The sequence below is a fragment of the Prionailurus bengalensis genome, chromosome B3, assembly GCF_016509475.1.
Source record: "Prionailurus bengalensis isolate Pbe53 chromosome B3, Fcat_Pben_1.1_paternal_pri, whole genome shotgun sequence".
NCBI classification, from domain to species: domain Eukaryota; kingdom Metazoa; phylum Chordata; class Mammalia; order Carnivora; family Felidae; genus Prionailurus; species Prionailurus bengalensis.
This window is the reverse complement of record NC_057355.1, coordinates 59,357,763-59,383,689: the sequence shown is the minus strand read 5'-3', so window position 1 is coordinate 59,383,689 and position 25,927 is coordinate 59,357,763. Positions and strand designations below refer to the sequence as shown.

The window sequence follows — 25,927 nt, the reverse complement described above, 5'->3', positions numbered from 1 at the left end:
ACTTAAGCAGTTGAGCCCCACAGTCACCCAGCTTCCTATGGGTGTAAAAAAGCTGAACTGAGACGACAGAGATCATAGTGGGGAGCAGCTGAAGCAGTTGGAAATCAATTGGGTGGACATCAGAGAAGAGGGAGCTATCTATACAGAGAGGTAGCCCCAGAAATCCTTATAAGGGTGCCCACAAGTTCATGGCTGAGGGATGGACTGTACATAATTAGAGCAAAACCACCTGATGCTTACCCCATAGCAGTTGCCACAGAGTTGAGAATGGAACGTAGATACCAGAGGTCAAGAAGTGTTGCCATAAAGGGCGCCTGGGTGGCTCAGTCGGTTAAGTGTCCGACTTCAGCTCAGGTCATGGTCTTACGGTTCGTGAGTTTGAGCCCCACATGGGTTCTGTGCTGACAGCTCAGAGCCCGGATTCTGTCTCCCTCTCTCTCTGCCCCTCCCCCACTCACGCTCTGTCTCTCTGTTTCTCCCTCTCTCTCTCTCAAAAATAAATAAAAACATTAAAAATATTAATTAAAAGAAGTGTTGGCATGAAAGCCGTCAGGACACTAGGTTTCTGGGCCTGTCAAGGTGGAGTTCTGTAACAATTGTGGCATCCAGATAAACGATTAGAAAGGTTGCACCTTGGGCGTAAAGACCATGCTCTCGAGTAAGACCTACCCTAGGTCTGCCCTAACAAGCTCTGACAAGATTGTAAGGGGAGTTAAAGTATGAAGATTGAGTCCTGTCAAGTTAGAACTTAATGAAACTCCTTCGGCTTCTCATAGATATGAACTAACAAAGCATAAAACCAAGCCTATATTAGTTTAAGGTAACTACTCAGTAACTGAAGAATCTGCTAAAATAAGAATCATCACTTTTCAGAAGATAACAATCAAGAATCTATACAACATATACACAATGTCTAGTTTTCAATAAAAAATTATCAGACATACAAAGACTTGAAATGTGATCTATAGTTACAAAAATTAGATGGCTGTTGTTATTTGTTATATTGTTATTTGTTAATGCAGGTATTAAAAGTGTTTACTGCACTGTATGTTAACTAACTTGAATTTAAATTTTAAAACATTAAATTAAAAAGTCCTAAAAAAAAGTATGTTTAAAGATTAAATGAAAATGTTTTAAGTAAGTGAACAGATAGAGGATCTCAGCACAGAAATGAAAATTATAGAAAACCTAATGGAAATTCTAGAACTGTGAAGTATAGTAACTGAAATGAAACATTCATTGGATGGGTTTAATTGCAAATTGCAAATAGCAGTAGAATGAATTTGAAGACATACAAATGTAGTTGTACTATAAGTATTTGAAAATGTAAGGTTGAAATGTTGAGAGACCAAGAAATGTGGATTTGGGATTCATTCAATATTTATTGAGTGCTCCAGACACCCCCTAACACATAAGCCTAAAGATTCAATCATGAAAGAACAACGATCATTCTTTTAATTTCTTATTGAGTACCTAATCTGTATAGAGAGCTGTTTTGAGTACTACAATGTCTCTGCCTTCATGGAACTTACATAAATACCAGAGGGAGAGATCATTATTTTCTATACTCATAGTGATAAATGCTTTAAGAAAAATAAATCAGAATAAAGGAATAGTGATGGAGGAGTGCTATTTTTAGATAGGATGATCAGGGAGGGCCTTTCTGAAGAGGTGGTGTGAAAATAAGCCATGTGGATATCTTGTGCAACACTATCCAATAGAAATATAATGCAGGATACCTATGTAATTTTGAATTTTCTAGTAACTACATTTTTAAAAAAACTGGTGAAATTTTGATATTTAACCAATATATCCAAAATATTACCATTTTAATATGTAATCAATATAGAACACTACTAATGAGATAGAGATATTTTATATTTTCTTTTGTGCTAAATCTCAAATCTAGTGTGTATTTTACATTTACAGCACATCTCAATATGGACATTAAGTTGTCATTGGAAATATTTGGTATTTGACATTCATAAAATTTATATTTGAGTTAATACATTCACATACTCATGTTCCAGGTATACTTAAAAGTTTTATAATAACTGAACCAAATATTAATTTTTTTCAATATACTTCACTCTTTAGGGCAGTTTCAGGTTCATAACTAAATTAAGTAGGAAGTAGAAAATCCCAGCATATCCCACACACACACACACACACACACACACACAGCTTCCGTGCCATCAACATCCTGCACCAGTGTAGAATTATTTGTTAAAATTGATAAACCAACACTGTGTATACATCATTATCAACCAAAGTCAGTTTACATTAAGATTCACATTTTGTATTGTACCTTCTATGGGTTTGGACAAATGTATAATGACATGTATCTACCGTTATAGTATGCAGAACAGTTTCACTGCCTTAAAAATCCCGTGTTTTCCACTTGTTCCTCTTTCCTTATCCCAAAATCCCTGGCAGCCACTGACCTTTTTACTGTCATCATAGTTTTATCTTTTCCAGAATGTCATATGATTATAATCATACAGCATATAGCCTTTTCAGATTGGCTTCTTTCACTTAGTAATATTCATTTAAGATTACCCCTTATCTTTACATTACTTGATAGCTCACTTCTTTTTAGCTGATTAATACTCCATTGTATGACTATGTTGCAGTTTATGCATTCCCCCATTGAAGGACATCTTGATTCTTCCAACTTTTGGCAATTATGAATAAAGTTGCTATAGACATTCATGTGTAGATTTTTGTGTGGACACAAGCTCAACTCCTTTGGGGAATACCAAGGGGCAATTTTTTTTTCTTTCTTTTTTATTTTGTTAATTTCTTTAAAAAAAATTTTTTTTAATGTTTTATTTATTTTTGACAGAGAGAGAGAGAGACAGAGCATGAGCGGGAGAGGGTCAGAAAGAGAGGGAGATACAGAATCCGAAGCATGCTCCAGGCTCTGAGCCATCAGCACAGAGCCCGATGCGGGGCTCGAACTCACAGACTGCGAGATCATGACCTGAGCCCAAGTCGGACACTCAACCGACTGAGCCACCCGGGCGCCCCGGGGCAATTTTTTTTTATTGTAGCAAAACTACCATGGTACATTTACATGCAAAGTACAATTCAGTGCCATTAAGTACATTACAATGTTGTGCAACCATTACCACTAACTGGTTCTAGAACTATTTCATCACCCCAGCTGGAAGTTCTGTTAAGCAGTCACTCAGGTTATTAATTTTAAATTTTGTTAATTAAAATTAAATAAAGTTAAAAATTAATTTCCTCAGTTGCACTACCACATTTCAAGTGCTCAGTCCACCCATGGCTTGTGGTTAGTGGCTATTGAATAACACAGGTCTAAGGGAAAAGAAGTAGAGGCAGAGAAATAACAAAAACAAAGTCCTTGATACAGGAATATACTTTTTCAGAGAATGGTTAATTAGCCAGTAGGATGGGAATACAAATAGCAAGAGGTAGGGAATGTAGTCATGAGGTAGCCAAGAGTGAGCTAATGAAGGGCTTTGCATGTTATAGTGAAGACTTTAGATTTTATTTTAAGGGTGTTGAAAAATTTATAAAGAGGTTTAAAATGATCACCTTGGCTGTGTTTTGGAAAGATTGACGGAGGTTCAAGAATGGAGCAGGAAGACTTACAGTATTCTAGGTCAGAGATGATGGTCCTTGAACTAGGGGAGATAGCTGAGGTGGTAAGTGTTTGGATTCAAGATATACTTTCAAGGTTTAATTTATTGCACTTACAGTGGATTGGATGAAATATAAGAGAATTATATTCTATCCAGTGGAGAATACTAAGAGAGAAACAGGTTTGAGAGTTTAGTTTTGACCATGTTAAGTTTCAGATGATCATTGCCATCAAGTGAATGCAATATTAAAGTACAATGGCAGTTCTGATACTATTTCAATGTTTATTATGAATATTGCTTTCTTAGTTGTAGTATGAGAGTGATAAAAATATGCCTCATAGGGGCACCTGGGGAGCTAGGTTCGTTAAGTGTGTGACTCTTGATCTCAGCTCTTGATCTCAGGGTCATGAGTTCAAGTCCCACATTGGGCTCCATGCTGGGCGTAAGGCCTATTCAAAAATACCTCATAGATGGGTGCCTGGGTGGCTCAGTCCATTAAGCATCCAACTTCGGCTCAGGTCATGATCTTGCAGTTTGTGGGTTAGATCCCTGCATTGGGCTCTGTGCTGAGAGCACAGAGCCTGGAGCCTACTTTGAGTTCTGTGTCTCCCTCTCTCTCTGCCCCTCCCCTGCTCACACTGTCTCTCTCTGTCTCAAAAATAAGTAAATATTAAAAAAATTTTTTTAAATATCTCATAGAGGGGCGCCTGGGTGGCGCAGTCGGTTAAGCGTCGACTTCAGCCAGGTCGCGATCTCGCGGTCCGTGAGTTCGAGCCCCGCGTCAGGCTCTGGGCTGATGGCTCAGAGCCTGGAGCCTGTTTCCGATTCTGTGTCTCCCTCTCTCTCTGCCCCTCCCCCGTTCATGCTCTGTCTCTCTCTGTCCCAAAAATAAAATAAAAATGTTGGAAAAAAAAATTAAATATCTCATAGAGATAGAATTAATGTAAGACTGGATTGTGAAGTGCATATGTCTTATATATCAGATAAAAGGTAATAAGGGATTTGCTGAAGGATTTTGTTAAATATCCAAGATGCTTCTATCACATTACTTAGTGAACACCTTATTTCATTAATATTTTCAGATAGCAATAATTTTGTATAGTTTAGAAAGCATGCATGCCACTAAGTTTTTGCATTAAGTTTTTTTCCTGTGGCTACTGCTTTGTGTATAAATATACCTGACTTTTTTTAAGTTCATATTTTGAAACCCTTATTTTATTCTAAAATCTTGGACAAAGTTTTTACTGAAGCTTAATGACATTACGAACTGTCATTTATAAATGAATAAATAATCTCACTTGACTTTCACAACAATCCACTTAGATATTGCAGAGGAGAGTCTAGTAGAAACTATTAGATGTAAACGATGTAAGTTAAAATCAGAACATAATCGTTATCCTCTGAAAAAATGTTAAAATGTTAAATAAATTGCAAAAGCATTTAGGCTTGCTACCAGCAAACTTTCTAAACTTAAGAGGAGACAGTAGGATGTGGTATAATGAACAGAAGGACAGCTTGCTTGAGTCCTGATTGTATTTCTTACTACTGGATTCTTTGGAAAGGGTGACTGTTTTTTCCTTTGTTCTCCCTTCCTCCTACCTTAAAAAAAAAATTTCAGCTTCTTCAGCTGAAGAGTTGCGGGGGGGGGGGGGGGGGGGAGCTCTAATATCACCTATTCACAGGGTTGTTGGGAAAATCAAAATGCATATAAAAGCACTTTGTAAATGGCATATTTAAGTTTTAGAAGAGCGAACACTGGTAGTTATTACCACTGATATTTTTTTTTCAGAAATATTCCCAATTTTTACCTGATTTAAAAATTATGTTGGTAATCAGTTGGGGTAATTGTTTAACCTGTATGGTTTTCCATGATATACACTGGATAATCAGTAACTATTTGTTGATTTCCAGTTAGTTTTTCAGGAATCTATTATTTTGTGCACTAATACCAGTTCTTCTCGCTGATACACCACTGGCTGTCAGTAAACATCGCATTCAGAGCATTCTTGTAATCGGAAGATATCGGGTGCAAATGAACTCTGAGCTCTGGCAAGATCTGCAGTATATAAGGCATTCAGGAGACAACTCACCTGCTCCACACTTTGAAACAACCAGATTCACAAGGGTTCTCTGCTTACCTCGCAGCCTCATCTCTCCACTTTCTTCCCCTCAACTCCTCTATCCCCAGCGCACAGAACTACTACCCTAACTACTCAACACAATCTCATTTTTGGCTTTTTTCCATCTGTTTACCTAGGCACTCTTCCTTTGTAACATCAACTCTTCAGGTCATCTCATGAAAGCCTTCCCACACCCCGTTTGTACGCCTGTCAAGAACTCCTTGTGGTCATTTTAGCACATTGTATTTAAATTGTTTACTTGTCTGTCTTCTTCAGACCGTGAACTCTGAGAAGGCAGGGTTCACGTCTACCTTGTATCCCTCGCATTCTAGTATGGTCTTCACACATTGTGTTTTTTCAATAAATATTTCTTGATTGAATAATGTGAGTGGCCCAGAGCTTTAGTAAACAGATAATGCTCTTCCAACCATTAGTCTTGGTTTTTTGATAGTTCACTAGGGCTAGATGCTCGGATTGATACATTTTCACTCCATTAGGCTGACAGTCCTTAGACCCAGGCAAGCAGGTAGGAACTCATTTGTCTATCTGACTTCTCGGCAGAACCACAGCCGAGTTCGCGTGGAGTCGAATGGCGTGGGCTTGTGTGACAGAATCACAAGCAACTGCTATGCTCTCTAGGCAGAGAGCTGGAAAGAGGACCTTCAAGGGCCACCGGGATCCCTGGAAAGATGAAGGATTCGTCTCAACATGGCCTGGGGCAGCGCTCTACACACACTACCACCTCCAGCGCGCCAAGGCGTTAGTCCCACCCCATCCCATTTGGCTCCACCCACAAGGCGCGCCCGGGTTACTAACCCTAGCCGCCAGGGTGAGCGACGCGTTCCTAAGCCCCGCCTCCACGGTGAGGGCGCGCTCCCCCTCCCAGCTCTGCCTAAGCAGTTCCGTTAGCAGCGGGAGGAAAAACCGTCCTTCGGATCCCCGCCTCTTCACTCCCAACGCTTTACTCCCTACTCCCCCTGCAATCACTACACTGCCAGCTACGGAGGCCCTTAAAGTACAAATATCCCCCAGGTCCTGGCGTATCCTGATAGGTTTTGTCATTGTTCCTCCATTCGGTCCTAAGGGCCTGCGTTCATTTTGTGTCAGGAATCAGGCTTGTGAGTTTCTTCCGGCGGCAGGAACTCCAACGCTCTTTACGGAAGTAAAAGCTGGATTTTTTTTTTTTTTTTTGACTCTGAGGCCGCCCGCATTCCTTCCCTCCCACCTCGCGGAATTGTGGCGGGAGGGGGAGGAGAAAGTCAAGGCGCCTGCGCGGAGAGGCCGCTTTCCATCCGGGTCTCTGTCCGTGCGGTGCAGCAGGTCGGTAGGCGGGAAATGGCGACTGGCTGAAGGAGCTGGTTCTGTTGCTGCTGCGGGCTAAGCGGGAAAGACACCACACATTGCGCAGTCGGGACCATCGCCGGAGCCTGAGGACACTTTCCTGTCATCACAGTTAGGTAATCCCCCTCGTCCAGACACTGCCGCTGCTTCCAACCTTAGTCCTCCTCCTCTTCCAGGGCCGTCTGCCGGGGTCTCCTCCCCTTCTCAACCGGGTTCTCCAGCGGCTCCGGCGCCTTGGTAGGCATGCACTATTGGCGCCTTATGAGTGCACCGTGTGGAGCCGCTCTTCTCTGGACTTTCCCCTGGGAACAGAAAGGGAGCTCACTTCCCGCCAGCTTCAGCTTCTAGGCTGAGGCCTGTGTTGTGATTTCTGGGGTTAGATTTCACTTTGCTACCCACCCCCACCCCGATCTCACGTTCCTAGTCCCAAACCTTGTGGTCCCTCCGGGTAATTGGGTTAGATCAGCTTTTCTAACCTTGGCCCACCTCATGTTTTCGGTATTTCGTTCTTTGTAGTAGGGTGCTTTTAGGGGGGCGTTGCTCTATCTCAGTTTTTATAAACATTTTTTGAGGATCTGGAATTAGAGATTTCACTGAGTTCTGTTTATCTTCTGTACTGTTAAAATGTTGAGTTGACATTGTTACTTTTTCGAATCAAGAGTGATAGTAAAGGACAGCCCATGTGGAAGGCCTGTGGTTTCTGTAGTGGTCAATTAAGGGTGAATCTTATCGCCCGTAGTATTCTACGGTTTCTTTGGGGATTAAATACCTATATGAATGTTTACTTTTGCATTCTTGACTAGAATTCTGTGGTAAATAATTGCATAAGTAAATCGTGTTTATTTACTTCTCACCCTAGTGGTGGCTGGATGTGTGAATGATGTTAAGCACTTTAGAGTACCTTAGGGAAGCCTAAAGAGATACTGCTCGTAAACTGCCCTAAGATCCTGAAATGAAATGTACTTAGTAAATGTTCCTCCAAGGCAAGGATTTATCTTTCTAGTGCTAATAAAATGGTACCATGATTACTGCCCAAGATGGGTATACAAATTAGTAACTTGAGTGATAGGTTTATCTTAGTAATTGTCAGATTGTAGATTTTTTTACATAGTCACCCCATTCTTTGCCAAGTTTTAAATTTTCCTTTGTTGTCCAGCTGTTATCTTTGTAAAAACAAGGAAACGTCTAGTTGAAGCTAATTTTATCTCCCCCACCTCCACCCCCCCCTTTTTTTTTTTTTTGCGTTGCAGACCAGTTTTCCATAAAGAGAAGTAATAATGACACTGTTGGTGTTTTTCAGAATTTATTTTTCAATCTTGTTGAATTTGCGGCCTTGGTACTTTTTTCCCCCTTACTAGTCAGATTAAGGTTTTAAAACGTGGTTCATAATGCATATCAGTCGATATTTTGATTCACAGGTTTTCAGTTCTCTAGGTTCAGTTTAGAAGACTTCATTAATGTTAGCATATTAGGGTTAAATTTCAGTGATAAACAAGAATACACCAACATCATTATAGTTGTCATTTGGTAGATTCCCTCCAAGGTCATAAAGAAAGTCAAGGCAAAAGTAGCTCTTATGTGAAGCAGTCTTTTAGGATTGAATTGAACCTCATACTTGTCTTCTAGGACCAAAAGGGAATGGGAAGTGGAGGTGAGGGCATAGTGGATGCTTGGTCAACCTATTTGTTTCAAAAAATAGGGCCATTATGTGTTTAAAAGAATGTAAAATAATTGGACTCGTGTAGGCTTCATCTCTGTTTTAATGACCTTTTTGGATAGTTTATAAAGCATTAATGTTTTTAATAAAATTTGGCTTTCAGATGGCTGGGTGAGCATTGTATGTAGATTTTGTCTTCAAGAAATCTCTCAAATTGTTTAAATTCTACATTCATTCAGTGTCTGTGCTCTTTTCATACTCTTCTCAGTAAGGCTTGAAAGGATGTAAAAGCTATAAGTGTAAAAATCTCTGTAGTCTTGTAGCTATATAGAAATTCCAAATAGGAATTGTATAGAAAAACTGAATAGGATTGGTGTGTCTTATAATATTCCATTCTACATAGTGTCTCTTGGGAATTTCATTTGAGCTAGTAATTTATTCTTTTCCACTGTTAAGAAATTAAGAAGTGGGGGTGTTTTCTCTCTCCCAAATTTATCTATTCTGTGTTTGAGATTTCTGGTCAAGAGGTGTCTTCACAAGATTATTATAGAAGAAAATCCATACAATTCTGGTTTCTAAATTGTTGTTTAGAAAGATGTACTAGGCTCTAGACTTGTAACTGTAAAATTAATTGCAGATTGAATGAAATGGTATTAAATCATTTCAGTCATAGGAGAATGTACTTTGGGTTAAAGCAATAAAGAACAAAGTGATTTGTCAGAATTTGAAGTAGACAGTCTGCAATTTTATTTGTAATTTACCAGGTTGTTGTGAAAAGCATAAAGTAGCAAAGACACTTTAAGTCAGAAGTGTCAAATGTTCTGAGAGACCTCATGTATGGTGTACTAAGGTAATTATTCTGGGTAGGTTAAAAAGTTACCTAACCATTTTAGGGGTGCCTTTCTGACTCATTTAGTAAAACATGTGACTTGATCTTGGGATCCTGAGTTCTAGCCTCATGTTGGGGGTAGATAGAGATTACTTAAAAAAAAAAAGTTACCTGACCATTTGTAACTGGATTAGCTATGGGGGGTCATTTGCTATACTTTGAAGATGAGAAGATTTGGCGCCCCTGGGTGGCTCAGTCAGTTGAGCATCTGACTTCGCCTCAGGTCATGGTCTCGCTGTCCATGGGTTCAAGTCCTGTGTTGGGCTCTGTGCTGACAGCTCAGAGCCTGGAGCCTTCTTGGGATTCTGTATCTCCTTCTCTCTCTGCCCCTCCCCTGCTCATGCTCTGTCTCTCTCTGTCTCTCTCTCTCTCTCTCTCTCTCTCTTTCTCTCAAAAATAAGTAAACATTAAAAAAAAAGAGAGAAACACTTAGATACATGAAAAGAAGATGAGAAGATTTAACAGATATGGAGCTTATGATAAAACCATACAATTAACAGTTTTAGTTTTTACTTACTTGACATTTGTGAGGCACCTATCTAAGCCAGATCTATATTCACTACTGGTTGTATGACTACATTAAACTTCAGGTCATCTTTTTTTTTTTTTTTTTTTCTTTTAATGTTTGTTTATTTTTGAGAGAGAGAAAGCATGCGAGCTGGAATGGGTAAAGAGAGGGAAACAGAGAATCCCAAATAGGCTCCAGGCTGTCAACACACAGCCGATGTGGGACTTGAACTCACAAACTGTGAGATCATGACCTGAGCTGAAATCAAGAGTTAGCTGCTTAACTGAGTGAACCACCCGGGGGCCCCTAATTTTCAGTTTAAATTGTATTAAATTGTAATTGGTTCTACATTACAAATAGGTAGACTAGATGGTTTACTGTGTAGTATAATTTGAGAATTGTTAGTGCCTAATTTTGTGTCTCTCTTGTGTATTATGAAATTCTTTTTAAATGTTTATTTATTTATTTTGAGAGAGAGAGCCTGTGGGAATGCATGTGGGAGCAGGGAAGGGGCAGAGAGAGAGAGGGTGAGAGAGAATCCCAGGCAAGCTCTGCACAGTCAGAGCAGAGCCCAAAGCAGGGCTCAATCTCACAAACTGTGAGATCATGACCTGAGCCAAAACCAAGAGTCAGACACTTAACCAATTGAGCCATCCAGGTGCCCCTCTGAAATTCTTTTTAAAATGATGTTTAAAATCACAAATTCTTTGGAAGATAAACTTTAAACTATTGTTTTTATTGGCAATATTATCTCGTATTAGTTTATCAGATAAACTTGCTGATACCACAAACAGGTGAGGGTTCAGAGGCAGTGCTAAAATGTAGAAGTAAGCTTTTATGTGCTGATTGATCAGGAGAAGTGTGACATAGGAGCACTGACTGTCTAGCAGAGAAAGATATGGTGGGGGTCGAGTCGCAATGAGAAACTTGGGTTTCTTGGGGTCCTTAAGGAATCTTGTGAATCTGACAGTAATGAGGGGTGAGACTAAGGGTGGTCCAAAGAATGGTAGAACTGTGAGACTAAGTGTGGTCCAAAGAATGGGAGAACTGTAAGGACAAATATGACTTAAAGGTTTGGCCAGTTTCCCTCAGTTAGTATGGTATTTTTAGAAGAGTGAAGGGAAACACTAATATGCCATTGAAAAAAAATAGTATAAAATTTTTATATAATAAGTCTTTTAATTTTATTATAACGTCACAATAGGCCAGTTGAGTATATTTTGGATCCCATATTTTATGGTATTCATAAAGTCTCCTGTATTAATTTAAAGAGACTGTAGGAAAGGAAGTATGTCTAGATTAAACATAAATCATCAGCCGTACTTTGACTTGAGGTTCTAGCAATCAGGTTTTCATAATAGCTATAATAATTTTAGAACAGGAAAATGTGTTTACTACCTTGATTAAAGAAACATAAAACTGTACTATTAGAAGACACCTGAATACTTCAGGGATAATTGAGATTAATATTTAGTAGTAGTTGCATATATAGTTTAGGAAGAATATTTTTCTGTGGACTGAATACTTATATATTAAGAAATTGTTTGAGGGGCGCCTGGGTGGCTCAGTCAGTTGAGTGTCTGACTTTGGCTTGGGTCATGATCTCACAGTTCCTGAGTTCGAGCCCCGTGTCGGGCTCTGTGCTGACAGCTTAGAGCCTGGAGCCTGCTTTGAATTCTGTGTCTCCCTCTCTCTCTGCTCCTCCCCTGCTCATGCTCTCTCTCCTTCAAAAATAAATAAAAACATTTTTTAAAAAATTAAAAAAAAAGAAAATAAATTGTTTGGGAAGTTAAAAAGCAGACATGTTGTTAAAAGTAGATAAGGGGAAGATTTTAAGTTTTTATTTATTTATTTTGAGAGAGAGAGATGTGAGGGGGCAGAGAGAAAGGGAGAGAGAGAATCTCAAGCAGGCTCTGCAGTGATAGCACAGAGCCTGATGTGGCTGGCGCCAGAACTGACAAACTTTGAGATCATGACCTCAGCTGAAACCAAGAGTTGGTCACTTAATGGACTGACCCAAGCTTCCCAAGAAAGAGAAAGATTAACACTCCATTAGCAGCATAACTTGGTATTTTAAATTTCTTATGTTGACCAGTTAAAGTAATTTTTAAGTAGGAATTTAAAAGTACACTTTATTAAAAGTGGAGTATATTAACTTGTTAAAGAAAAATATCCAGAACACATAAGTATCTTTTTAGTTGAGAAAAAACTATGATTATTTGTTTTAGGAATAATTACTTTCTTCCTGGCAGTCCCCAAATATGTATGATTATCCTGTTGAGTTGAAAATGATTAACCTCTCACTGATCTTAAAAGTACCTGCTTTAGTATTTTTTGTTAAATAAGATAATTAATTATACAGTCCTTTAATTTTCTGAGGTACTGATAAAAATTATTTGAAAAATATTCACAATCACATTTCAAAACTAATGCACTTTTTCCTTATTGGGAGTATGCCATTTTATTTTTTTAGTCATAGCAAACAAGAGTGTACTTCTGTAAGAGAATTATGACTATACCTAGTCTTTGACTATTTATTTATTTATCTATCTATCTATCTATCTATTTATTTATTTATTTATTTGAAGGATTTTATTTTAAATTAATCTCTGTACCCACTGTGGGGCTTGAGCTCAAAACTCCAAGATCAAGAGTTGCATGTTCTACGCACTGAGTCAGCCAGGTGCCCCGACTAGTAATTTAAATAGAAATTCACTTGGGGCTCCTGGCTGCCTCGGTCCATACAGCATGTGACTCTTGATCTTGGGGTTGTGAGTTCAAGCCCCATGTTGGAGGTAGAGTTTACTTAAAAAAAAAAAAAAAAAATTCACTCTTCGTAAATTCTGTCTTTAGTTTATCTCAATCAAAATGACTAATTTTTTCTTGGTAGGTAGTGTAAGAATAGTAGGGATTATTTCAGATACTGTAAATTTATTTTGGGCAAAGACCTTGGTGTTTACTACATAATTTTAAAGATTTTTAGTTAATAACTATTTTTCCTTCTTGTCAATCACATTAGCTTTTTATTCCTATAAGTTAATGTTTTCTACAGGTTTCAGATTTCTACTGGCCTGAATAGGTTAATGTAAAATTAATTTTCTTTCTTTTTTTTTTTTTTTATTTTTTTTTCAACGTTTTTTATTTATTTTTGGGTCAGAGAGAGACAGAGCATGAACGGGGGAGGGGCAGAGAGAGAGGGAGACAGAATCGGAAACAGGCTCCAGGCTCGGAGATATCAGCCCAGAGCCTGACGCGGGGCTCGAACTCACGGACCGCGAGATCGTGACCTGGCTGAAGTCGGACGCTTAACCGACTGCGCCACCCAGGCGCCCCATCTTTTTTTAAAATGTTTGTTTATTTTTGAGAGAGTGCAAGTGGGGGAGGGGCAGAGAGAGAAAGGGAGACAAAGGATCCAAAACAGGCTTTGCGCTGACAGCACAGAGCCCAGAGCCCATTGCGAGACTTGAACTCAGAAACCATGAGATCATGACCTGAGCTTAAGTCAAACACTTAGCTGACTGAGCCACCCAGGTGCCCATAAAATTAATTTTCTTTAAATAAATAGAAGTTTAATCAAAGAGTATAAATAAGTAGTTGTATCTATCCTCTTGCCCAGTTTCGGTGAGAACTAAAATAAAAGCACTTTTAGGAAAATTCTGCTAAGTTTAAGTTCACTTCTTTTATCGTCAAGTTTCTTTGTTAATGTGTTTAAAAAGTACATTGTAACTTGTATGTATACAGGTGACCCAGCAAATTAAAAAACAAAAATGCTGGAAAATATACATATATATATATATATATGTGTGTATATATTTTAGAAAGGATAGTAATATGATGAAAAATAATAGACTGGAGTGACAAGTATCGTATGTGCTTTTTGAGGAAAAAGAAAAGTTTCTCATGAGTATTATGGTACTCAGTTCTTATGAATTCATAAATTATATGTTTGCTAACACCTTGTGTTATAAAGTGTTGTTGATAAGAATTTCTTTCATACCATGTAGTAAAATGCTCTTTTTACAAGATGTTTAAATTATATTTATTGAAGGTAGTTAAAATTAAAAGTCTCCAAATTATTGTTCTATTAAAGCTTAGGTTAAAGAAATACAAAAATGCCCTCAGCAGGACATACTACCTCAATCTGTCCATAACAAATACTGATTTTGTCCTAATGTTATTTCTACTGAAGACATAAAAAGGTTTTAAGTTGGGGTACTGCTAGTAGTATTTTAAAACTTTATATCTGAATGGTTGTGCCTTAATAAGTATTTTCAGTGATTAACAAACTGAATAAGGCACTCTTTAAAAAATCAGAGTTCATATTTTCATAGTGTTATAGTCATCAATTTAACAATCCACATATTTTGTTTCTCTAGAGAAAAATAATTGATCATAGATTTAGAAAAAGCATTCTTCATTGTTGTTCATCGAAGAAAATTTTGCAAGGAAAGAACCTCATCTGCTGGGTTTTTTTGGTATATTCCCTATATTTTGACAAATGCTTTTGATTATAAGTTTATTATGTTTAGTAGCTTCTGAAGAATCTTATAATGTTAGCTAGTAAAAAAAGACAAAGTCATACATCAAAAATAGTAATAACCCCAAAATCACCACCTATCTTTATCACACTTTATGGAGAAGGATTTGATGAAAACTCTTCTTGTATTGGAATTGATGCTTATGTAATACTCCTCTACTAAGTTCTTCTGCCCTAGTTGACTTTTGACTTTTATTAGATGATAAGTGGGAGGGACAGAGAAATCTCTTCCTTCTCTGAAGTCATTTAATGAAGGCTTAGGGAAGTCGTGGAGATTAAAGTGGACAGTTGGAGTACCTGAAGTTGTTGATTTCAGATTAGTCAGGCTAGAAATATAGATAGGAAAAACAGATGCTGACACTTTTGGAAATGTCATTTGGTATTAATGAAGGCAGTGATTTTTAGCTTTTTTTCTCATTAATATAAATTTTAATATAAATCCAGTAGTGATACTATTTGTAATAGTATAAATTAACAAACTCATAGAAATCTAGAGCTAGAGGAGACCAAAGGGCCATCTAGTCCAGTAAAGTCTTTGTTTTATTAATGATGAGCCATTCTGAAGACTTTTTAACATGTAGTGTTTGTCTTAAATTCTTAATTAGGGTGCTGTGGGATGAGTTGTATGTGATAGGATGAAAACAGCTCAGCTTAATTAATGACTCATTTCCCATTTTGGCACCTTTTTTTTTTTTTAAGGTAAAATTTACATATAGTGAAATGCACAGATCTAATGTCCAGTAATTTCTGCTGTTGAGGAAATGAAATGCTAGAATGATTGCATGACTTAATCAGTGTCTGATCAGTGTCGCCGCTAACTAATGATAGATTCAGGACTGGTACCTCCCTGTTATTCCTTAAATAACTCCCTCCGGAGGCTACTTTGGAACCTTGTATGCGTATATTCTTTATATAGCCAACTTACAATTTATATGTATCTAAATTTTAATGGGAAAACCCAGACTTTGTTTCCTTTAAAGTTTGATTTGTAATCTTTTTACAGTTGTCTTTATTTATTACTCACTTTTGTTTCCCTCTTCTCTGCTTCATTCAGCAAATACTTGTTTAATGGATGTACATCAGGGTGGTCCTAGAAAATTCGTTAAGAATCCTTTATGTGCAGTGTGCTGTTTTGTTGTTTTGATAGAAATTTGTGCACTCAAGACCTCATTAGCAAATTATTAACTGAGTTTATGCTTGTAGCATTATTATAATCTTGTTAGCACAAGATAATCTGTAACCATAATTGTTTGCTTCAGATATTGCTTGGAATCAGGGATTTTGTGAAGAGGAAGGAAATCTTATGAGGAAGGAACATTTTTAGTTTTATTTATAGGCCCCTTTTTGTGAGCAAGAATTGATTGCTGCAGTGAGGGTTGTTTGTGTTTCAGTGACATAGTTTTTTCCCATTTTCTAATCTCTGGTCTCTGAGGAAAATGAGAAAAATTTATGGTTCAGTTCAACATAGATTGAGTTATCTTATGTGCCAGGTTATTGTTACAGATTAGATTTCTGCCTTCAAGACTCTTACAGTCTAGTGCAGTTAAAGATATAAATTATTTCAGTAGGATTTGTTAAGAGCTTAGATACAGATAATATAGGTTTACATCAACTTGGGGATGTGGAGGCGGTTACTTAACTTACTGGGGTGCAAGATACTTGGGCTGAGCTTTCAGTGATGAAGATAAGAATTAGTTGAAAGAAAAGAATGTTTGAGGTAAAGAGAAAAGCAGAAGTAGATACAGCATAGTGTGGGCAGGAAACTATTATTATTGGAGTGCAAAGAGAGAGGCAGCAAATAGCAATGAAAAAAGACTTAGATCATGTAGGCTTTCATACTAGAGTCTAGTCTTTATTTTGAAGGCAGTTAATGAAAAGGAACAGGCAGATTTGTGGAGTGGGGAGGATGGATTTAAAGGGGACAAGACTAAGAACTGTTTTAGAGGTGAAGTCATCAGGGTGTGTTGATTGTAGGGAACAAGGAGGAATGACTGGGATATGTAGGGTGGTTTCCGGTTTGGTTGATGGGGTAGACGGTGGGAACATGATCAAGAAGATAATAAGAGGAGCGGCTGGCAGGGTCACTCGGTAGAGTGTGTGGTTCTTGATCTTGGGGTTGTGAGTTTGAGCCCCATATTGGGTAAAGAAATTGCTTAAATTAATAAACTTAAAAAAAAAGAATATAGTAGGAAATAATACAGTAGGAAGAGTAGGTTTGGGTGTGACGGTGGGATGGGAATGTGGGTGAGAAGGAGTTCATTTTGGGGTAAGTTGAATTTGAGGTGCCAAGTGAAAGTGATGAGAAGGCTGTTAGATGTGAGTCTGAAATTTAGAGGTGGTAGAGAAACTAGCAGAATTAATTTCGCAATTGATAATGAGCATTTGAAAGAGATTTTCTCCCCACCCTCCACTACTTTCCCAATCCTTTTAGTTGGCCTGCAGGTAAATAGAAAGCAAACTTCGTTGCCCAGTTTTAGATTGCTGAGCAGTCAGCTCTTTCTATTCCTGAAATGAGGTCTGGTTTAAATGTTGAAAAAAGTTGAAATGTTTTACATTATATACTTCCCCCCTTGTAATGTCATGAGTTCGTAGGCTTAAAAATGTCATTGCCCCCATTGTTAGGTTTGTTTTATATGTAATCTAACTAAATTGTATCATTTTCATTCATTAGATCCATTTCCCTAGTGTACTCATTTCCCAGTCTTTACTTGTTTTATTCTGTTCTATTGATAACAGAAAAGGGCTTATCTAGTAATGGAGCTCCTAGAGAACCTAGAGGATATGTTAAATTCTAACATAAGTAGAATTACCAAGAAGAGGAAGTATATGCATGTTTAAAATTTTTCCTTTATATTTTAAGTGATAGTATTAGATTATTGCAGATGTTGTATAGGCAATTTCTGACCTGTACTTGGCCCAGTTGTTATTAGGGTAATGCTGACCTCATAAAATGAGTTGGGAAGTGTGTTCCCTTCTATTTTCTAAAAGTTTGTGTAGATTTGGTGTTTTGTTTTTGTTTTAAATGATTTCTTTTTTTTTCAAGTTTATATATTTTGAGAGCGTGCATGTGCATGCACGAGAGGGAGAGAGGCAGAGAGAGAAGGAGAGAGAGGATCATGAACTGTGAGATCATGACCTGAGCCGAAATCAGGAGTTGGACACTTAAGTGACTGAGCCACCCAGGCGCTTCTGTTTTAATGTTTGGTTTTAAATGTTTGGTACGATTTTCCAGTGAAGTCATCTGGACCCCTGTGTTGGAGGCTTTTCCTACAATTTCAATTTTTAAAAATAGATGTAGGACTGATCAGGTTACCTATTCTTGTGTGAGCTTTGGTGGCTCAGTTTTTGAGGAGTTTGACCATTTCATGTAAATTGTTGAATATATGAGCATAAAGTTGTTATATTCCATTATTGTTCATATAATGTCTGTGGGATGTGTAGGGATTTCACTTTTCATTCCAGATGTTTGTAATTTGTGTCTTCCTTTTTTCCCCTCAGTCTTACTAGAGGCTTATCAATTTACTGATCTTTTCTAAATCAACTTTTGGTTTCATTGAGTTTTCTGTTTTTGACCTCATTGATTTTTGGTTCTGTTGCATGCTTTGTCTTGACAGTGGATTGAATTTTCTTATTTTTTTGTGTGTCTTTCAATATTTTATCAAATGCTAGATATCATGAACACAACAGTTAAAGACTGAGTAGATAGTATATATACCTGGAAAATTGTGTACCTGGATTTTTAGTGTGGGGAGTCCAGTTGATCTAAGTTTCAGTTTTGTTGTAACAAAAGAATTTTTTTTTCTTTGTGAAGAATATTTTAAGTGCACCATTAATTGCAAACTTCTCTAGTGTTATTTGTGCTTAAGCTAGAAATTGAGGCATGAGAAAGTATTTCTCAGTTTTCCTGATGACTTTCAGTTTTTGGCTTTCCTTGTGCACCTGTTTGTGTTCCTTTGTAGATTCTCCTCTCTTCCAGTGGTAGATTACAGTTGTGTTAATCTGTGCTTGTTAGGTGTGCCCTTTCGAAGGGACACATGTACGCCAATGTTTATAGCAGCACTATCAACAATAGCCAAATTATGGAAAGACCCCACATGTCCACTGATGGATGAATGGATAAAGATATGTGTGTATATGTGTGTGTATATATGCATATGTATATATATGTGTGTGTGTGTGTGTGTGTGTGTATGTATACGTGTGTGTGTGTGTGTGTGTGTGTGTGTATATATATATATATATATATATATATATATATATATAATGGAGTATTACTTGGCAATCAAAAAGAATGAAATCTTGGGTCACCTGGGAGGCTCGGTTAAGCATCCGACTTCAGTTCAGGTCATGATCTTACGGTCAGTGGGCTCAAGCCCCGCATCAGGCTCTGTGCTGACAGCTCAGAGCCTGGAACCTGCTTCAGATTCTGTGTCTCCCTTCTCTCTTTGCCCCTCCCCCTGCACCTTCTCTTTCTCAAAATAAGCATTAAAAATTTTTTTTAATCAAAAATAAATTAAAAAAAGGATACTATCAACAGTGAAAAGGCAACCTGTGGAATGAGAGAAAATATGTGCAAGTCATATATCTCATATGGGTTTAATATTCAGAATATATTTTAAAACTCCTGCAACAACAAAAAAAATCGAACAACCCAGTTCAAAAACAGGTAAAAGACATTTCTCCAAAGAAGATATACAAAAAAGCCCATCAAATAATGCTCAACATCACTAATCGTTAGTAAAATGCAGACCAAAACCACAGTGAGGTACCTCTTCACACCACTATGATAGTCATTATCAAAAAACAGAAAATAAGACTTGTCATCAGGGATATGAAGAAACTGGAACCCTTGGTGCACTGCCGATAAGAATGCAAAATGGTGCAGCCACTGTGGAAAATACTGTTGGCAGTTCCTTAAAAATTTAAACATAGAATTACCATATGATCTAGCAATTCTTCTAGGTAGTTCTAAAGAACTGAAAGCAGGAACACAAACAGATATTTGCATAGCCATATTCACAGCACCATTATCCACAACAGCCAAAAGGTGGAAGCATAAGTGTCTATTGACAGAAGAGTATATAAACAAAATGTGGTAGAAATATACAATGGAATGTCATTCAGCCCTAAAGAAGAAGGAAATTCTATAATATGCTACAACATGGATGAAACTTGACATTACACTAAGGAAAATAAATCAGTCATGAAGGGACAAATATTATATGATTTCACTTATACCTACTCAAATTAAGTACCTTATGTACCTATGTACTTGTGTACTTTGTATAAATCTGGTTTTTCCAGACCTTTCATAACAGGAATTGGAATGGAACGATAAGTAGGATTGGGATAAAGAGAGGTTTGGGGAAAAGATAACAAAAACCATAGAGGAAGGCCTAACCATAAGATAGTTTTGGGAGAACCACAATGTTTAGGAAAGAGGAAAAAAATCTGCTCTTTTGGTCCTGCATTTCATCCGGTGCCTCCACCTTCCACCCTGTGCTGGCTGTGGGTGCATGATCGCTGCATTCCAGCATCTTCCATCATCGCACAGCCCTTGGGGCACCCAGGCCCACAATGTTGGGCCCCAACAGGGACCTGGGCATGCCAGTGGAGGCAAGGGTGGAAGGTGAAGATGATGACTTCAGGGAGGCAGAATATGCTACCATCGACTCCATGTTGGACCAGATCAACTCCTGTCTTGACCACCTGGTGAAGAACAACCACCTCCACACCCACTTCCAGGAGACTCCAACCGGCAGACACACTGTGAGTTCCAGCAGCAGCTCAGAGAGGCCCCTAGCAATGCCAGTCTGTAGACTCTAGAAAACCCTAACCAGCCCTAACCCTGCCTCCCTGGGTGAGGCTCTGACCTAGGCATTCACCACCTGGCTTAGATACCTTTTCAAGGGCTGGCCTACAGGTCCCCTGATAGACCTGCCTGCCTGGACCACCTTTCTGGTACTCCCCTTGGCATGCAGGGGCCAGCCCTCACCCACCTTGTCTGCCTGCCCAATTTTAGGGCACTTTCCACTCTGCCCAGGCCTTGAATGTCCACCCTAATTGGGTCTCCAACAATAACAAAACAAAAACCAAAAAGGAGAAAATCTAGGACCCAATGGGGAATTATTCTCTTTACTATCAGCCTAGCCAATTTGAACCCTTTCCTTTGGTCTAAACCAAGGAAAAGGCAAGGGAGTTTATCCCAAGCAACCTGAGCACAAACAAGTCATGGAATTACAAATTGCAGCTCTAGATCAGAAAGGAAAGTTCCTCTAATTGTAGAGTTTTACCTAAAGATCCACTTTTATACATTAATTGGGTTCTGCCTACACAACAGAAAGCTGGAAAAAAAATGCTTCTACAAGCCTAACAACAATTAAAAAAATGGGATAAACTACAAATTTGAACTTCTCTTGAACCTATCAGAGAGCTGAGGACTTAGGGCAACCAAACAAATATCCAAGAAAAGGAAAGCCTTTCCTAAGAGAGACAGGATATAAGCACTGGCTCACCTATGGCAGAGCAAGGGAAGAGCCATAAAAACATTAAAAAAAAAATCATGTAAAATTGTTAATAAACTCCTTAAAATTAAGGCAAAGTAGGCTAGCACAGAATGTAGTATTCCTGGAAGCTATGGACACGATGGAAGTGTATCTTTGCCACAGACTTCCACCAGGTGCTCACAATATGGGAACACATGAGTAGAAAGAACCTTCCTCTGCAGTGCAGAGCTAAAGAGGGGAGCATCTTGTACCTGGGGAAAAAATATCAAAGCCTCAACCAGATCTTTTTCCCCCAAGGAAAGAAAATTTTAAAGCCAGGGGAGGGGCAGGTCCAGTAACCTTCAGGGCATAAGTGAAGACATGATTAAGGAGGAGGGTAAAGTCTAAGAAAAACCCGTCTACCACTAATGGGTGGGGCAGGAAACAGTTTGGGGCAGAGAGATCTTAATACTACTGTCTTCAGAGATCTCCTACCCTTAAGGCAAGGCTCAGGGAACTCTTTCCAAACAAGACCTGAAAAGCTGCAAGCCTAATTTGGCACTGAGAGGCAATCACTGACAGAGCCCCACTACTGATGCCTATCAGGGCCTATCCTACATTGTGACTACACCAGAACAACACCAGGCTAACAAGCACAGATTTTTTTTTCCTTTCTCTTTATTGATTTTTTTTTTTTTTAATTTACATCCAAGTTAGTTAGCATACAGTGCAACAATGATTTCAGGAATAGATTCCTTAATGTCTCTTACCCATTTAGCCCATCCCCCCCTCCCACAACCCTCCAGTAACCGTCTATTTGTTCTCCATATTTAAGAGTCTCATATGTTTTGTCCCCCTCCCTGTTTTTATATTATTTTTGCTTCCCTTCCCCTGTGTTCATCTGTTTTGTATCTTAAAGTCCTCGTACGAGTGAAGTCATATGATATTTCTCTAATTTCGCTTAGCATAATACCCTCTAGTTTCATCCATGTAGTTGCAAATGGCAAGATTTCATTCTTTCTTTAAAATTTTTTTAACGTTTATTCCTTTTTGAGAGACAGAGATAGAGCGCGAGTGGGGGAGGAGCAGAGAGAGAGGGAGACACAGAATCTGAAGCAGGCTGCAGGCTCCAGGCTATCAGTACAGAGCCTGGACAGGGCTCGAACTCAAGAAACATGAGATCATGATCTGAGCCGAAGTCGGACACTTAACCAACTGAGCCACCCAGGTGCCCTGATAGTGTCTTTTATTGCAGAAAAGTTTTTAACTTAAGTGTAGTCCGGTTTATCTTTTCTTTTTCCTTTTGTTGCCTGTCCTTTTGTGTCATATCCAAGAAATTATTGTCAAACCCAATGTCATGAGCTTTCTCCCTATGTTTTCTTCTAAGAGTTGTATAGTTTTAGCTCTTAAGGTCTTTGATCCGTTTTGGGTTTGTTTTTATATATGGTGTAAGGTAAGGGTCCACCTTCATTTTTTGCTTTTGGATATCCAGTTTTCCCAGCACTAGAGACATACGGTTTTAATATGAGTACAGATAGGCTTGGTGTAGAAATAGGGAATATAGTTTTCCACACGGTTGATATAATGGTTTAGAGTCTAGATTTTTCTATCCAATTATATTATGGGTAAAAGCATGCCATAGGAGCTGCCCTGGAACTGTAACCCGCATTTGTAACACTATTTCTATGAGAAGTTGTATTTTGAGCTCCCAACTGCCAGTTTGTAAACACAGCTGTTTGTAAGTTAACCCTATTTTAAGGCTTTGTATAGACAGGGGTTCATTCAGCGGGAAAATCACTTGTGAATGACTATGTATTTAGAAAAGAGCAGAAGTAAAAACAAACTTTAGAGGGTAATGGGAAATTAGAATTTTTAGTGGCTTTTTAATTAGTTTTTTGTTGGCGATAAATATACCATTTCTACATTGCCAGTTATTTTTATTGAAATTACCTGGAAATTGTTCCTTAAAACACTTCTGCTGTCTTTTCCACCTCATTTTCTTCCATCATTAGATGGAAGTAATGGATACTACTTTATGATGTTGAAAGATTAAGTGAAACAATGTATTAAAAACCACTTAGGACAGTGCCTTGAACAGAGCAGTTAATAAAGGAAAGCTATTGGTTAATATATCACTTTAACCTTTTCCATGTTCAGATACATGTAGTTAGATAGGAACTTTATTTTTGAGAAGGATAGGTTAAGGATTGGTTTTCTGGAGCACACAGGAAACTTACTAGAAAACCAACACAGTACTTTTTTAGGCAGTGTTTTGGTAGTGTGCTTGTTTGAATTATGTTTCAATATTCAGGTAAGCATAGACATTTGAGCCTTTATTTTAGGATTTTAGTAATCTGCAAGAAATGTGAAGAGATTAAATTAGCAAATATTTATTGAGATCCTTGGAAATACAAATTGTTTTTGAAGTAAATATAGTTCCATTATATTGGAGTTGGAACAAATCATGTAAATACCTAACTTTTCTAAATTAAGCCATAATTGGCAAACTAAAAAAGTTATATAATATTTGTTTTTAAATATTAAAATGAAAAATATTCAAGCTTTGGGTTTAAAACAAGGAAAATTATGCTTAACCAAATTGCAAGAGTTAAATTCTTTTTAGAAATTCTGCATATTGGGGCGCCTGGGTGGCTCAGTTGGTTAAGTGTCTCACTCTTGATTTTGGCTCAGGTCGTGATCTCATGGGTTGTGGGTTTGACCCCTGCATCAGGCTCTGTGCTGACAACATTTAGCCTGCTTGGGATTCTTTCTCCCTTCTCTGCCCCTCCCCTGCTTGTGTGCACTAGTGCATGTGCTCTCTTTCTTAAAATAAACTTAAAAAAGAAAAGAACTTTTTTATTAAATAAGGGAATTGATGTTATATATTTGCAGGTTTTATTCGGTTCACTTTAAAAGTTCTTTTTGTTTAGAACTCATTTAACATTTGCAATACTTGCATTAGGAAGTATTGAGCTTAGTGTCTCCTTAAGTTATTTGAGCACAATATAGGTTACCTTTAAACAGAAAAACTATCTGAAAGATTTCTGCTTTGGTTGGGGAGGTTGAACTAGAGTTCTTTTCAACTTCAGTACTTTGATTCTTTATTATTATTATTATTATTATTATTTATTTGAGAGAGAGAGAGCATACATGCTTGTGCACAAGTGGGGGAAGGGCAGAGAGCAAGAGGAGAGAGAATCCAAAGCAGTTTCTGTGCCATCAGTGCAGAGCCTGTTGTGGGTGGGACTCGAACTCACAAACTGTGAGGTTAAGAGTCGACACTTAACCAGTTGTGCCACCCAGGTGCCCCAGTATTTTAATTCTTAAAAACAAAGACAAAAAAACAAGGAAGGGGCGCCTGGGTGGCTCAGTTGGTTAGGTATCCGACTTCGGCTCAGGTCATGATCTCACAGTTCATGGTTTTGAGCCCTGTGTTGTGCTCTGTGCGGCCAGCTCAGGGCCTGGAGCCTGCTTTGGATTTTGTGTCTCCCTCTCTCTCTGCCCCTCCCCTGCTCTTGCTCTCTCAAAAATAAATAAATGTAAAGAAGGAAAATTAAAAAAAAAATTTTTTTTTAAATGAGGAAAGGGCATGCATAGGCATTTAACCAAATGGGAACTAGAGGTAGCCTATAAATATAATTAAAACATTTAATTTTACCTGTCATGACTACAGTTTAAAGTCATTTTTACTTTTGGGGCACCTGGGTGGCTCAGTCAGTTGAATGTCCAACTCTTGATTTTGACTGAGGTCATGCATCCCAGGGTTATGGGATTGAGCCCCACATTGGGCTCCACGCTGAGCATGGAGTCTGCTTAAGATTCTCTCTCCCTCTCTCCCGCTGCCCTTCTCCCCCCTTAAATTAAAAAAAAAATCATTTTTTTCAATTATCAAACATTTTAAAAATTAAAAAGAAATGCTGATGTGCAGGATTCAGTATGTGGATAGCTTGCTTGGCCCTCTTTAGTCCCTGTTGTGCATGTGTGCTGCCTCAGCCAGGAATGTGGTTGGCGCAACAACCCCTGCATCTGCAGGCTATTAGAGCAGGCCTCCTAGTTCACCTGCTACAGAAATTATTACTTATACCAGAAATGTCACTTATACTGATGATACCATTGAGTGTGGTCATTGTCCGACTGCTGTAAACCATCAGTCTCTTTTTATGGTGACCTCAAAGTTGACGTTCCTCTCAGCCTGACAAACCATCTGAGCTTGCAGGTGGAGTAGGGAGTAGGGGAGTAGAGCAGTCCCAGACAGGAATGACACGGACTCCTAACGTTCTTACCCAAAGTTGAGCAGTTTTATAAGGATTCTTAGATTGTTACATGCCTTTGGTTTATTTCTAGAGTACTGAAGTGGTGGTTTTTGTTATTTTGTCTAACTGAATGGTTGCTTTTTGTGGAGATTTATTCACCTCTTAAGCTGGACATAGTCAGAATTCCGGGGATTTAACTTCCTCTATATCTGTCTTCTTGTTCTATACTGTTCTAGGTTTCTGAGGACCCAGTAGATGATAGACCTGGAATTAGAAATCTAAATAATTTTATCTCATGACAGACTCACAATAGCCATGCCAGTGCTATTACCGTATGCATGATTTTTGAAGCCGTATATGCACTTTTTGCTGTGTTCTTCACATTCATCCCTTACTTAAAAATTTTTTTTTCTTTGATGTTTATTTATTTTTGAGAAAGAGACAGAATGTGAGTGGGAGAGGGGCAGAGGGAGAGGGACACACAGAATCCGAAGCAGGCACCAGCACAGAGCCTGATGCAGGGCTT

General features: G+C 38.3%; 1 protein-coding gene and 1 pseudogene across 5 annotated transcripts in view; both read left to right on the top strand.

Annotated features, from left to right (window-relative positions):
* The first annotated feature begins 6,724 nt into the window (after positions 1-6,724).
* Positions 6,725-25,927, top strand: part of CTDSPL2 (CTD small phosphatase like 2) — an 83,745-nt gene continuing 64,542 nt past the window's right edge. The window contains exon 1 of one of the 5 annotated variants that reach the window (XM_043555541.1): positions 6,725-7,188. The gene's annotated coding sequence lies outside the window, so the exon portion shown is untranslated. The other 4 variants (XM_043555544.1, XM_043555542.1, XM_043555545.1 and 1 more) reach the window with 4 other exon arrangements.
* LOC122468713 lies at positions 19,879-21,873 on the top strand (annotated as a pseudogene).